Source organism: Eretmochelys imbricata, chromosome 1, assembly GCF_965152235.1.
Source record: "Eretmochelys imbricata isolate rEreImb1 chromosome 1, rEreImb1.hap1, whole genome shotgun sequence".
NCBI lineage: Eukaryota > Metazoa > Chordata > Testudines > Cheloniidae > Eretmochelys > Eretmochelys imbricata.
Window position 1 is genome coordinate 221,415,985 of NC_135572.1, and position 14,539 is coordinate 221,430,523.

A 14,539-nucleotide genomic window follows, 5' to 3' on the forward strand; every position below is an offset into this window, starting at 1 on the left:
CACTGGTGTAGTTCATGGGGGCAAGGCTGGGGAGCTGCTGGTATTTTGGCTGGAGTTTCTCACTATTGTTAATTCATGAGTGTCTCTGGGAGCATTTATGCAATCTAGCTGGGTGTGGGGCTCCACGTGCTGTTGTGCCGAGTGATAGTAGCACCTGGAGGGGTCTACTGCTTGTCATTAGCAAGGCATTATGAGAGACAGCGCAGGCTGGAGAGTTAAACGAGCACAGCGGTAACCCAGTTCCAGGCTGCACCGTGGGAATGCCCATCACACAAGGAATCCCAGAACTGGGACAAAATGTCCCTGTATATGTAGTTTGCAATTCAGGTGGTTCCACAATCCTCCACCAGCTTTTCACCCTTTCAATTGCTGTACAGCAGACAACCCCAGGGGGTCCTGCATCTTTCACAGGAGTCTTGTCAGGAACAAGGCACATCTAGCCAGAATGTAATCCAGCGTGTCCTCAAGTTGAGAGAGAGATTGGATCTGGCAGGGGGCTTTGCCAGGGTGAAGCTGAGAGTGTCGCAGCACTCCCAGGAACAACAGTGCAACAGAAACACCAGCCTCTGGTTTTACCAGCCGGGGGATGGGTTTCTCCTGCTGCTGTCCCTGCAGAATGCAAACTGCTGGGAAAGGGGCAACGGCCTTTTGAGATCGTGTCGGGTGAGCTACAAGTTTCAATTGGTGGGCAAGCACCGGGGGTCCCAGATATATCATGTCAAGCCGCTGAAATCCTGGAGGGCCCAGAATGAATGTCTTGCCCACATCCCAACACCAGAGGCAAAATTGGGTCCCCAGGGGTCAGAGACCGAGTCTTTCATAGAGATGCCTCTCGGAGAAAACCTGTCCCTGGCCCACCAGGAGGAGGCCAGAGAATTGGTCAAGCGTTTCACAAATGTCCTTACTACTAAACCAGGGTGGACCCACCTAATTGAGCACCTATACATCTGAAATCTGAGAGCTATGTCCACAAGGGCTGCTTCCAGGGACAGGAGAGGTTAAAGGACACAGCCAAGAAGGAATTACAAATTGTGTTGCAATTGGGTGTATCTGAGGAATCAAAGAGCGAGTGGTGCAGCCCAGTTGTGCTGGTCCCTAAGCCAGACCACAGCATTCGCCTTCACATTAATTTTCACAAATTTAATGCAGTGTCAAAATTTGATGCCATCCTATAGCCCGGATCAGCGAGATGCCTGAAGGCCTGGGGAAGGCTCATTACATCACCGCTCTCAGCCTTACAAAGGGCTATTGGGAAATTCCCTTGTCACCTGACTCCAAGGAGTTAAGTGCATTCACCACACCCTATGCGCTGTACCACTTTCAGACCTTTTCATTCAGGCTCTATGGAGCTCTTGTGACCCTTCACAGACTCATGGATAAAGTACTTCTGCCCCACAAAGCATATGGCACTGCATATGTAGGCTGTGTCTGCACTTTCAAGCTTACAGCAGCACAGTTGTACCGATTCAGCTGGGGTGCTGTAAAAGCGTCCCTGTAGCCTTGTTATGCTGATCGGAGAGAGCTTTCCTGTCAACTTAATAAAACCAGCTCAAGAAGCTGTGGTAGCTGTGTTGGAGGGAGACACTAGTGACATGAGCGCTTATGCCGGCAAAACTTCTGTCACTCATTGGGGTGAGGGACCGGGGGTGTGTTTTCACATCCCTGAGCAACAAAAGTTTTGCCAACAAAACATGCAGACATGGCCTTATATGATGTAATGATCTATTCCACCGCCTGGGGAGTGCACCCACATTGTGCGGTGCAATACAGTAACTCCCCACTTAATGTCCTGTCACTTAACGTTATTTCGATCTTACGTCCCTGCTCCATTCCAGAATATGCTCCATTTTAAAGTTTGTGCAATGCTTTGCTATATCGTCGTTCAGCTACCTGCTTTCTCCACAGCTGGCAGCCCCCTATCACCTCCCATATGCCCCCCCCACAGCACCTCCCACCCGCTGGCAGACCCTGCGGATCAACACCTTCCCCCGCCTCCTGCCCATGGCAATCAGCTGGCTTGCGGCATTCAGGAGGGAGAGGGAGGAGCAAAGACTCTGTGTGCAGGCTTCCCCCCCCCCCCGCCTCCTGAACACCGCAGACTAGCTGATTGTCGTGGGCAGGAGGCTGGGGAGGGAGCGGGGAGGCTGTGCACTGGGTCCTTGCTCCTTCCTCTCCTGCCCCCTGAGCACTGCAAGCCAGATGATTGCCATGGGCAGGAGGGAGGGGGGAGGAGTGAGGAATTGGCGCTCCTCCCCCCTTCCCCCCCCCCAGCCTCCTGCCTGTGGCAATCAGCTGGCTTGCAGTGTTGGGGAGGGAGGGGGAGCCTGCGCACCATGTCCTCGCTCTTCCCCACTCCCTCCTGCATGCCATAAACCAGCTGATTGCCGCGGGCAGGAGGCAGGGAAGGGAGGGAGGAGGAGTAAGGACGTGGTGTGAGGAGTGAAGAGGCGGGTTAATGGTGGGGGCTTGGGGGTAGGGGTGGAGTGGGCGGGCCAAGGGTTGAGCTGCCTGCCACTGGTGCTTGCAGAGTAGGGGAAGCTGCTGCTGTTCAACATGCTTCTCCTAGCCTACAGCACCTTCAGCCTCCTTGCCTGCCTCATCTCCAGTGCCAATGTGCTGTGCCTGTGTGGGGTAAGGCGGGGAACCTCCCAACTATAGTACTGTATTGTATGGCAAAAAAAAATTCCCTGGAACTTAACCCCCCAATTTACATTCATTTTTATGGGGAAATTCGATTAGCTTAACATCGTTTCACTTAAAGTCGCATTTTTCAGGACCGTAACTAAAAGGTTAAGTGAGGAGTTCCTGTACGCCCGTCCCTTTGAGCTGTGAGTCTCACAGCCTACCCGGCCAAGTGCCAGACTGGCTGCACGGAGATGAAGTACCTCAGCTATACACTGGGGAATGGGAGGATCTAACCCTTAATAGAGAAGGTAAAGGCCCTCATAGAATGTCCTGTCCCCACCACAAAGTGGCAAATAAAATCTTTCCAGGGGTTGGCTACGAGCCATCAGTGCTTCATACCCCACATTGTTATGATTGTTATGATTATCATAAATGATCTGGAGGATGGCGTGGATTGCACTCTCAGCAAATTTGCGGATGATACTAAACTGGGAGGAGTGGTTGATACGCTGGAGGGGAGGGATAGGATACAGAAGGACCTAGACAAATTGGAGGATTGGGCCAAAAGAAATCTGATGAGGTTCAATAAGGATAAGTGCAGGGTCCTGCACTTAGGATGGAAGAATCCAATGCACCGCTACAGACTAGGGACCGAATGGCTAGGCAGAAGTTCTGCGGAAAAGGACCTAGGGGTGACAGTGGACGAGAAGCTGGATATGAGTCAACAGTGTGCCCTTGTTGCCAAGAAGGCCAATGGCATTTTGGGATGTATAAGTAGGGGCATAGCGAGCAGATCGAGGGACGTGATCGTTCCCCTCTATTCGACATTGGTGAGGCCTCATCTGGAGTACTGTGTCCAGTTTTGGGCCCCACACTACAAGAAGGATGTGGATAAATTGGAGAGAGTCCAGCGAAGGGCAACAAAAATGATTAGGGGTCTAGAACACATGATTTATGAGGAGAGGCTGAGGGAGCTTGGATTGTTTAGCCTGCAGAAGAGAAGAATGAGGGGGGATTTGATAGCTGCTTTCAACTACCTGAAAGGGGGTTCCAAAGAGGATGGCTCTAGACTGTTCTCAATGGTAGCAGATGACAGAACGAGGAGTAATGGTCTTAAGTTGCAGTGGGGGAGGTTTAGATTGGATATTAGGAGAAACTTTTTCACTAAGAGGGTGGTGAAACACTGGAATGCGTTACATAGGGAGGTGGTAGAATCTCCTTCCTTAGAGGTTTTTAAGGTCAGGCTTGACAAAGCCCTGGCTGGGATGATTTAACTGGGAATTGGTCCTGCTTCGAGCAGGGGGTTGGACTAGATGACCTTCAGGGGTCCCTTCCAACCCTGATAATCTATGATTCTATGATTCTATGATTATAGCCCCACTGGCATAGCTATTGTGCAGCCAGGCACCCCAAAAGATGCTGGGAACCTCTGCGTGTGTGGCTGTGTATGGTGAAATAAAGCAAATTCTCTGCAGTGCCCTGGTACTTCACACACCAGACCTTAATAAAGAGTTCATCTCACAAAGGGGTGCATTGGAATGGGGCCTGGGGGCTGCACTCTCACAGGAATTGGAGGACAGAGACCACCCCATTTTGCACTTGAGAAAGAAGTTGCTGCCCCAAGAACAAAAATACATAGTGATAGAGAAATAATGCCTTGTGGTAAAGTGGGCCACCCAGGACCTTCGATACTCTTTATTTGACTGTCATCATAGACCATTCACCTTGAAAATGGCTGCATGCCAGGAGAGACACAAACCCCGGGTTGCCCCGTGGTACTTGGCTCCGCATCCTGATGTGTTTACACTTCGCCGTCGAGCCAGTGCCACACATATGAATGAGGACTTTTTTCACGAGATGTGGGAGAGGCTGGTAAGATCAAGAGAAGTCTCCAAGTCCATTCCAGGGAGAGGCATGTAGCAGGGCAGTCTGCCCTTGAAGGGGCTGAGGAGCCAGGGAGCAGCAAGGCCTGGCCTAAGCAGAAGCCGAGCAGCAGATGTTGGGAACCAGCTGATCTAGCTAAGCAGTAGTTAATAGGTGTCTCCCATATCCAGCTAGAAGATATAAGTGAGGAGCCAGGTCTGTAAGACGGGGGCACCAGGACAGACAAACACTTTCCTAAACAACAGCAGGGCAGGCTGGCAGGCCAGCTCTATGGTCCCCCTGAGGCTAAGGGAGGGCTGTGAGCCGTGAGCTACTGGAGAGTAGAGGACCCTGCAGTATCAGTCCAGGTCAGGACTATCACTCCTGTTACTTTTCCATATACCTTGTGTTTGCGGGGCAGAAGAATAACAGAGCCTGTGCAGAAAGCTAAAACAAAGTTGGGTGTGGATGTCTGTTTTGCCCTCCACCTGATAGACAGACACACCAGACTACACACTCTCTTTGGATTTTGCCAGGGTCACATTCTTCTCATTCACAGACTACTGCTTGGCTCTCTTGCCTTTTCTTTCTGCCTATCCCACTCTTCTTGTCTGTTCTCAGTTTCTAAGTGAACTCTCTTCCCCCACTGCCCTTTATAAAACACTACTCAGCCAAAAGCTCCTGGGTGATGTGATGATGCACTCCATATGCTTTGTGAAAATATTCTTATGAATGTGAATATGATATAACTGGAATATGCTTCATGCAAAAGGTCTCTTGTAAGGTATCATTACAAAGCTTCTAATCTACTGAGTGTGGTCATTCTATGTGTATGCATGTATCATTCTTGTATCTGAAGCTAGAAATATGAAGTATAACTCTGAGGTCTTATTGTAATTATGCAAAGTGTGGACCATTAATGGTGGTTTAGAATCTTGATGGCTTCCATTGACTAGGACAATTGTTTCTAAATGGCTCTATTTACTTGCAGGCCTTCCTGGGTATGTGCAGGCCAGCCCAGGAAGAATGGAGGCTGGGGTCTCACAGCACATGTGATCATGTCACCTGATACTGGAATCCATCTTAAATCTGGTACTTTTCCATTTAGAAGGAGTGGTGGGGACCCAGAGAGACAAAAGATTCCTGTCTTGTGCCAAAGCTAAAAAGGGGTAGAGCAGGACAGAGGGGGCTGCCAGTCATGAGAAAGCCCCTGCTTTCCACCTAAGATGTCTGTTGGAACTAACAAGGACTGTAGCAGGGGAAAGGATTGGGCCCAGACTAGAAAGGAGTCTGGTCTGTGAAAGAAGCTTATTGGAACATCCCTGAGGGTAAGACCAAACCCATGACAGGTGGATTCACAGACACCTTTTGTCTGAGATGGGGGCTTATGCTGACTGTTATGTTAACTGAAACGTGAGTTCATACTTATCAGTGTCCAGGGGGATTTAACTCAACCCATGATAAGGTTTCACGCAGTTCATATCAAGGGCCTTCTGAACACTACACTAGTACAAATAATGATAAATAGAATACCTCATTTTAAAGAGCTATGGATATTCTACACCTCAGACTGTCTGGCCTATCTCAGTGCAATGGGTTTTGCACATTTTCATAATTTATACATCAAATACAATATAGCGCCCCCTTCCCAACACTGCAATATCTTGGGTTGTAAGATCTGTCACATCCATTCTGTAAATTCTCAGAACTAGGCGAAATCCAGACATTTTCTCTGTGCTGTCTAAGAGCACATCTGCAACCAACATCTGCTAAACATCTAGTTTCTGCACTATATCCCAGAAGTACTGTTGGTGTTGAGGATATGGTGGTGGGGGTTGTTTTTTGTTTGTTTTGGGTTGTTTAATAATGGTGTAAATGTATCATTTCTTTTTGTGCTCACAAACAGCTGACTCATTTTCACTAAAAACAAATGTAAAACCCCTTAAGTAGAGACGAGTTGTGGAAGAATTCAGCCTGAAACATAAAAAGCTGAAAGGAGCTGAAAAGGGACCCTTTCAAATGGAAATGCTCAGGCAATATTGACCATAGCCTGCAGCGCAGGGATTGCTAGGCGCTCCATCTACAATACACACAAGATGACCGCCATCCCACCATACAGTTGGATGTGGCTATCAATGGTCAGCCCTTGGAGTGAGTTCACTCAGTTTTGGTAATTCCTGGGATAAATTTGATTCACTAGATCTGGTGACCTCAGTGACCCTAATTTCTCCCAAGTGGAGGCTTCCTAGTGGAACTGTTTGAATAAGGAAAAAGATTTACATATCATCTCAGAGAAACAGCTCCAAATCCATTTGCTGTTGTTCATGAGGTCAGGCCACTATTCAGGTGACTGCTTGGGACTCTCCCAATTACTTTCCAATCTCATGAATATCATGAATTTGTCCTGGAAATACATTATTGGCAGGGCCATTCTTAGGATTCATGGGGCCCTACGCAGTATTATTAAACTGGTGCCCCTATGCCTGAGGGTAACCCAGGCTCAAAACCCCAGAGGGGGCGGGAGGGATGAGGCAGGAAAGGATACCGAACTGCCCAGCCCGCCTTAAGGGGGCGAAGAGTCATATTTCCCCGCAGAGACGGCCGTACCCTCTCCCTCATGCAGAATGTGCAGCACCGACGCATACCGCTCTGTGAATATGGTCCCTGCCTAAGGAGACTGCAGTGAGCACTGGGTGTGCGGAGCCGACCTGCTCTTACCTGCTGTTATGGGTGGTGGGTGAAGCTGCCGCTTCGGGAGGCTAGCTCCCCAGCCCACCTCTTCTGCCTGTGGCCCCGCCCGTACTCCACCCCTGCTCTGCCCAAGGTCCCACCCAAGCTCTGCCCAGGCCCCTCCCTCTCCCCACTGTCTCCCGCCTCTCTTCCCTCCCCATCCCTGTTCACCCCCTTCCAGCCAAATCCCCGAAAAACCCAAATGAAGCAAATAACATTTGAAAAAAAACACTCTTCTGCAATTTCTTTTTAAAGAAAATTGAGCATGTTTGCCACTGCATGCCAGAAGGTGAAGCCTGGACATGCAGAAGGTACCTAATTAAAAATACTAAATTTGGGAATAAAAAATGTCAGTCCTGGGTTTTTGATATACCCTGAAGTTTGTCAGAGATTTATCTGCAAAAACTGTGTAGTAAGGGCAAGTCAGCTGCCCTGCTGAATACAACATTAAATATTATGGAATACGTGACACAGCTCTTCTTTGTTTTACATTTTCTTAATCAGTATTTCTAAAATGATTTTATATTTTAAATGTACTCTTAAGCCTTCATAAAGTAATCATTCCAGATTGCTACCTATTTAACTCACTGAAACAAAGAGATTATTTTAAATTAATCAGTCAGAGAGGTTTAGTGTGTTCATAACAACATTCATTGCTTTTAGAAAAAGTGAACACTAATGTACTTTGTGTGATCTCCATAACAATAGACATGTTTATGAAGTGTCACCAACTTTAAAAAATGTGTTTCCAAAGATTTTTGGCATAATGAAGGATTTTATATTTTACTAAGGTACTGATTTTGCTGGAGGGTTCTCTTAAAACTAGTTCAACAAATAGTCCGAAGTAAAGAAAGGGAGACTCGTTTGTCCAGCTATCTGGCAGGAAACGGGTGTTGTCCCTTTAAGGGCTCTCTTCAACAGGAGGGTAAAGGAAGAAAGGGATGGACATAAAGGACAGTGTTACAGGGAGGCCCAAGTTTCCTTCTTCCTGTCCCTGCGCCCTGTGCTTGGGCTGGCCAAAGAAAGGGTCTCAGACATCTCTTGCAGGTGCTTCACCCATGTTCTTTTATTTACAGTGGCGGTACAGTCCCACTTCCCCCAACACTTGTCCCCACTTCGACCCCTCACTGGGTCATCTGGCCTTTGAGGCTTGTGTCAGCCAGCAGAGTCAGAGCCTCAACCCTCCTATCTTCCTCCCTGTCTATCCCCCTCCCTGAGCTTTTCCCTGGGTTTATATGCCTGCCAGTCATCAACCCAGCTGGTTCCACTCTCCTTAGCAGATCACCCTGAGCCTGCCCTCATTAGGGACTGCAGCTGGGCTCCCTGCTAAGGGTCTTGGCCCACACACCCAGCCACCCTACAGGAAACAAGGAGAAGCCGGGTCTTTAGCAGAGCACCCAAAAGTTTTATACCTCTGCCCTGCGACAGACAGAATTACCTCTCTTGTCTTGCTTTGAATACTCCTGCTAATACAGCCCAGATTGATGTTTGATTTTTATGTAATATCATTACACTGTTGACTCATATTTAGCTTGTGATCCACTATGACCTCCGGATCCCTTTCCGCAGTACTCCTTCCTCGGCAGTCATTTCCCATTTTGTATGTATGCAACAGATTGTTCCTTCCTAAGTGGAGTCCTTTGCATTTGTCCTTATTGAATTTCATCCTATTTACTTTGTTACCAGATTTGCCTGTTACTTTGGGGTATGCTTATTTATTAGGGTTACTCTTCTTGGGGGTGGGGATGTTTCTATAATTCTATTAATGTCCTGTTTGTGTCAGTTGTGTTTTTATATGGAGCTGTATCTTTTCCTTCTGCAAGTCCCCTCCCAATGGAGCCATCTCGCAGGACCTAGGTTCCCCAGGGCTGGGTTCCTCCAGCCCCAGAACCGGATGAACACACACACACACACGTATTAACAGAGTAAGTCTGAGTGGACTCGGTCAATCAGCACTTTCAAGCTGTCACCCTTTTTGTCCCTGGACTCAGTGGGACCACCAGGTCACTGTGCTCTGGAACTACCCTCCGGCCCTCAAGAGAAACTTGATCCAGGACATGCAAGTCCTCCCCCCACTTCCAAGTACAAATAGTTACATGCCACGGATGGGGCCAAGCTGATTGCCTCCCAGTGGGCTCTGATCAATTCCAAGGCTCCTGATAACTTCAGAGATGCTAAAGTTGCTCAAGTGCTACAAATCCCTCTCTGTTTAAAGCTTACAGCATTTCTTGTAGAAATGATATAGGGGTCCCTTCTGTCTTCAGGGCCAGTGATACAGGAACAGTACTGCTAGGGACCATAAGTCAGGGCCATTGGGAAGTGCTATAGTTCAATGTGATCTATTCTCCACTCCTCCCCCTAATTCTCTGCATCACCTGACTGGAGCAGCATAAGCCCTGCATCTTCTGGTGAGAAAAGAGGATCAGCTTCCTCTCTGAATACTGCCAAAGGGCCTGACTGCATGCACCTAGCCCCAGCCTTCTGGTCTGGGTCTCCTGCAGCCAATTTGAAGCATCTGTGTGGGAACTCCAGTTCATGGTGGCTAGATTGAAGTGGTCCAAGCCTCAGTCCCCATATCCCTGAAAAGTATTGGGATTATGCAGATATTTTTAAAAGAAGAATACAGACATGCTACCTCTGTGCTGGGACTATGACTGCCTCATGTTAGGGGGCTTATTCCTTCACCCACTACTTCCCTGGTCCTTCTCACATGAACAGAGAGCAACAATACCCGAAGTCCAAAGGTGCAAACAATTCGATGTTTATTGGGGTGAACTTCCAGCAAGCATGATTCCAGTTTCCTTCCTTAGTATCCTCCTTCCCAGCTCTGACACCACAGAGCCTTACACCTGAGTCCCTGTTCCCATTCCTACCCTTAGCCAAACATGATTCCAATTTCCTTACCCCCATTCCCTGTTCCCATTTCCCCTTTTAGCAAAACATGATTCCAATTTCCTTACCCCCATTCCCTGTTCCCATTTCCCCCACCCCCATGCCCACCCCCATGCCCACCCACTCACTTCCTGATTGACTGCAGACTATATAGTAAAACTTGACTTCTGCTTTGCTATACCTTAACCAGTCATGTTCCTGAAATTTAACTAACCAATCCTAACATATTGTAACATAATTATGTACCCAATTATATCCCACCATCTTAATTAGTTTACACCCAGCAAAATTAATTATACAGTATACAGAAACAATCACAGAACCAGACAGAGATTATACAAACAATAGCAAAGTGGGAACTATAATGACAAAACAATACAGAAGTGAGGATTTCACATCCCAGCTATTGATAAGTGAGTTCTTGCCAGACAGGAGGCTATCAAACTAAGTTTCCTTTTACATTTTCTAGGCACTTCCCTTTCTCTGGAGGTGATAGGCACTATCAGGACAGGATTGTATCCTAACAGCCCAATAGCACCTTATTTCAATGTGACTAGTTTGGAATGTGAGGATGTGACCATTTGCTTCCCAGCTTATGGCTGCCTCTGTTGCTTAGCCAAAGGCCTTAGCCTAAGAACAGGGCCTCAGACTGTCACAGTAAGAGAAGGCCCTTACACTGGCAGACAGTGATTTTGATTCTCTTTTGTACCTCTATAGCTAGCCAAGTGATAAGAATACACCTAAATTCTTAGAGTATAAGCCTTTACAGACAGGCCTGAATATCTATATCCTAATACCTCATAGACCTGCAGCCCACGGCAAATGTCCCTTATGGACAGATCTATGTGATGTCTGAGCCAGAATTAGCAGCCCTTCATGTGTACATCCAGGAGAACCTGGCCAATGGCTTCATCTGGTGCTCCACCTCCCGAGAAGGGGGGCCAGAACTTTGTGTTAAGAAAAAGGACCGAAAGTGACATCTTTGCATCGTCTATCAGGCCCTAAACTGGGTGACAGTCTGAAACCTGTATCTCCTGCCCTTAATCTCGGAGTGTGCAGTGTGCAGATAGTATGCGGCATGCCTGAATTTTCACCAGACTGGACCTCTGTGGTACGTAGAAACTAGTTTGCATCAGGGCAGGAGACGAATGGAAGACTGCCTTTTGATCCCGTTATGGGCACTTTGAATATTTAGTAATGCCATTTGGGCTGACCAACACTCCCGCGACCTTTCAATACTTCATGAATGACATATTTAGAGAGGTCTTAGACCAGTGGGTAGTCATCTATCTCAATGACAACTTTGTGTTTTCACATAATCCTGAGCAGCATTGTTACCATGTTTGTTCCATCCTGGAAAGACTACAGAAGTATGGCCTCTGACAAGGTGTCCAGATGGACCCCCAGAAGGTAGAGGTCATCCACAGCTGGGCCATGCCCAGGTCCCACAGGGAGTTACAGCACTTCCTGGGCTGTATGAATTTTTACGAATGGCTCATTCCAGGCTTCTCAGGGCAAACAGACCCCTGGACGAACATCCTCCTCCAGGCAGATAAATTTATTTGACTCCCAAAAGCTTACCATGATTTTGAACAGCTCAAGACTGCTTTCACCACTCTCCCATTCTAGCATACCTGGACCCGGGCCAGGCATTCATAGTAGAAGCCGATGCCGCTAATGTAGCCATTGGGGCCATAGTCTCTCAGAGCCATGGTGCACAGCAAGTATTGCATCCGTTTGTCTACTACTCCTGAAAACTCATCCCTGCTGCGTAGAATTAGGATCTATAAGGAACTACTCACAATTAAATTGGCCGTCAAAGAGTGAGAAAATTACCTCAAGGGAGCCCAACACACAGTGCAAGTCTTTTCTGACTGTAAGAACCTTGAATATCTGCATAAGGCTCGAGCCTTGAACTAAAGACAGCTCAGGTGGGCATTATTCTTCTCTTGGTTTGATTTCATCATCACCTATCACCGGGAACCAAGGATGGGAAAGCCAATGCCTTATCCTGAAATGGGGAGTGCTACCAAGAGGGTGAGAAGCCTAACAAAGAACCACCCTGTCTCTTAAAACCTCACAACTTCCTTAGTGCCACAATATACTAAGACCTGTGTCAAGGTTCCTTCCCCACTCTGAACTCTAGGGTACAGATGTGGGGAGCTGCATGAAAACCTCCTAAGCTTACTTTTACCAGCTTAGGTTAAAACTTCCCCAAGGTACAAACTATTTTACCCTTTGCCCTTGGACTTCCACTGCCACCACCAAACTTTATCTTGGTTCCTGAAAAAACATAGTTTGGAAACGTCTTTCCCCCCAAAATCCTCCTAACCCTTGCACCCCATTTCCTGGGGAAGGTTTGGTAAAAATCCTCACCAATTTGCATAGGTGACCACAGACCCAAACCCTTGGATCTTAGAATAATGAAAAAGCATTCAGTTTCCTTACAAGAAGACTTTTAATAGAAGTAAAAAAGATTCACCTCTATAAAATCAGGATGGTAAATACCTTACAGGATAATTAGATTCAAAACATAGAGAATCCCTCTAGGCAAAACCTTAAGTTACAAAAAAGACACACAGACAGGAATATTCATTCTATTCAGCACAGCTATTTTCTTACCTATTTAAAGAAATCATAATCTAACACATACCTAGCTAGATTACTTACTAAATTCTAAGACTCCATTCCTGTTCTGTCTCCGGCAAAAGCATCACACAGACAGACCCAGACCCTTTGTTTTTCTCCCTCCTCCCAGCTTTTGAAAGTATCTTGTCTCCTCATTGGTCATTTTGGTCAGGAGCCAGCGAGGTTACCTTTAGCTTCTTAACCCTTTACAGGTGAGAGGATTTTTCCTCTGGCCAGGAGGGATTTTAAAGGGGTTTACCCTTCCCTTTATATTTATGACAACCTGCTTGATCTAATCTGATCTGCTTCATGGGGAAGTCCATTATCACAGGAGGTGGCAGAACCAAAGTGCAATGTTCCACACATGGTGGGATCACTTATCTCGATGGGTGCATATTCATTCCACCAGGATGCCCCTGGCTAGAAGTGCTCCATCTCTGCTCTGACATTTCATTGGCAGGCCACTTTGGCTACCTTAAGACTTTCCACCCAGCTTTCCATTTCTTCTGGTGGCCCCAATTGTGAGCTGAAATCCGTGATGACGTTGATTTTTGTGAACTGTGTGTGCACTCCCAGCTCAGTCAAAGAGGAGCTGCTGGGAGCCAAGAAAGCAAAAGAACTCAGCTAGCGCACAGCCCCTAGAAGGAGGGCCATGAAATCCTTATCTACAGGGGTGAAATTTCAGGCTGGAGAGGATTTGAACCACACAGCCCCAGAAGGCAGACTGTGGAAACTCTGACCCGACGGGCTCAGAGACCCAAAGAGAGGAGGACTTTGCTTTGAAGACTTCTTGCTGTGAGTGGATTATTTTGGGGAATCACAAAGGAAAACTGAAGGGCCACTAGAGACCACAAAAGGGGGCCCTGGGACAGCACCTGTCTGTAATCCAAATTTGAGATGGGATATATATTCTATATTTTGAAAATTTGCAGGATGGGAAAGCTGTTCCCCACCCACCAGCTCTACTATTTAGATTCGCTTGTTTCCTGTGTCCCTGTAACAGGGTCGCTGCTTCTGAGCACCCACCATGGCTTGGGATGGTTCTGCAGATGCCTCTGCCTCAGTTTCTCCTCATCAGGCTTTTCCGTCTCTCTCAGGAATTCACATTGCTCAGTCCTCTGGCCAGGTCACTCTCAGAGTTCAGCCCCATTCAGGATACTCCAAAGTTCAAAATAAACACCACCTTCGGCAATAGTCTCAAGTTTTTCTCACTTTCATAGGAGCACGGACTCTCTGGGCTTTTCCCCACTGGGAGTCCAAGTACAACACAAACAGAAACAGTCTCCTGCGCTCTCCTGGGCTTCACACTCTACTTAAACAAATATTTTCTTACTCCTTACCACAGCCTGACTCCCAGGGCTTCTCCTGGAGCCTGGCCTCTTCTCTGCCTTGGCAGGTCACTCCCAGCATGACCTAGCAGGAGTCCTTTTCAGGGTCTCCTGCAGGAAGCTTTTTGCTTTCTGCAGTTCCTGCAGCCGTTTACCACTGCCAGTCCCCCTTCCTGATCATGCTGCTGGACTAAATGAGGCCAGATTGTGTCATGTGACCCTCTGTCATTGTCCCCACCTGGAGAGTGTCACAGGTGGGCTGGGCCCATTTCCCCTTTAAGGGGCTAGTCATTCTGCAACAATCCCATTTTCTTGTCACCTGTTGTTTTCATGGAGAAGAGGTGGGAAATATGACCTGCAGATTCATTCCTGGAATTTCACTGATTATAGGCATTTGTCTCCTGTCCACAATTCATAAACTCAGAGATTATAAGGCCAGAAAGGACCCTTGTGATCATCTAGCATGACCAACC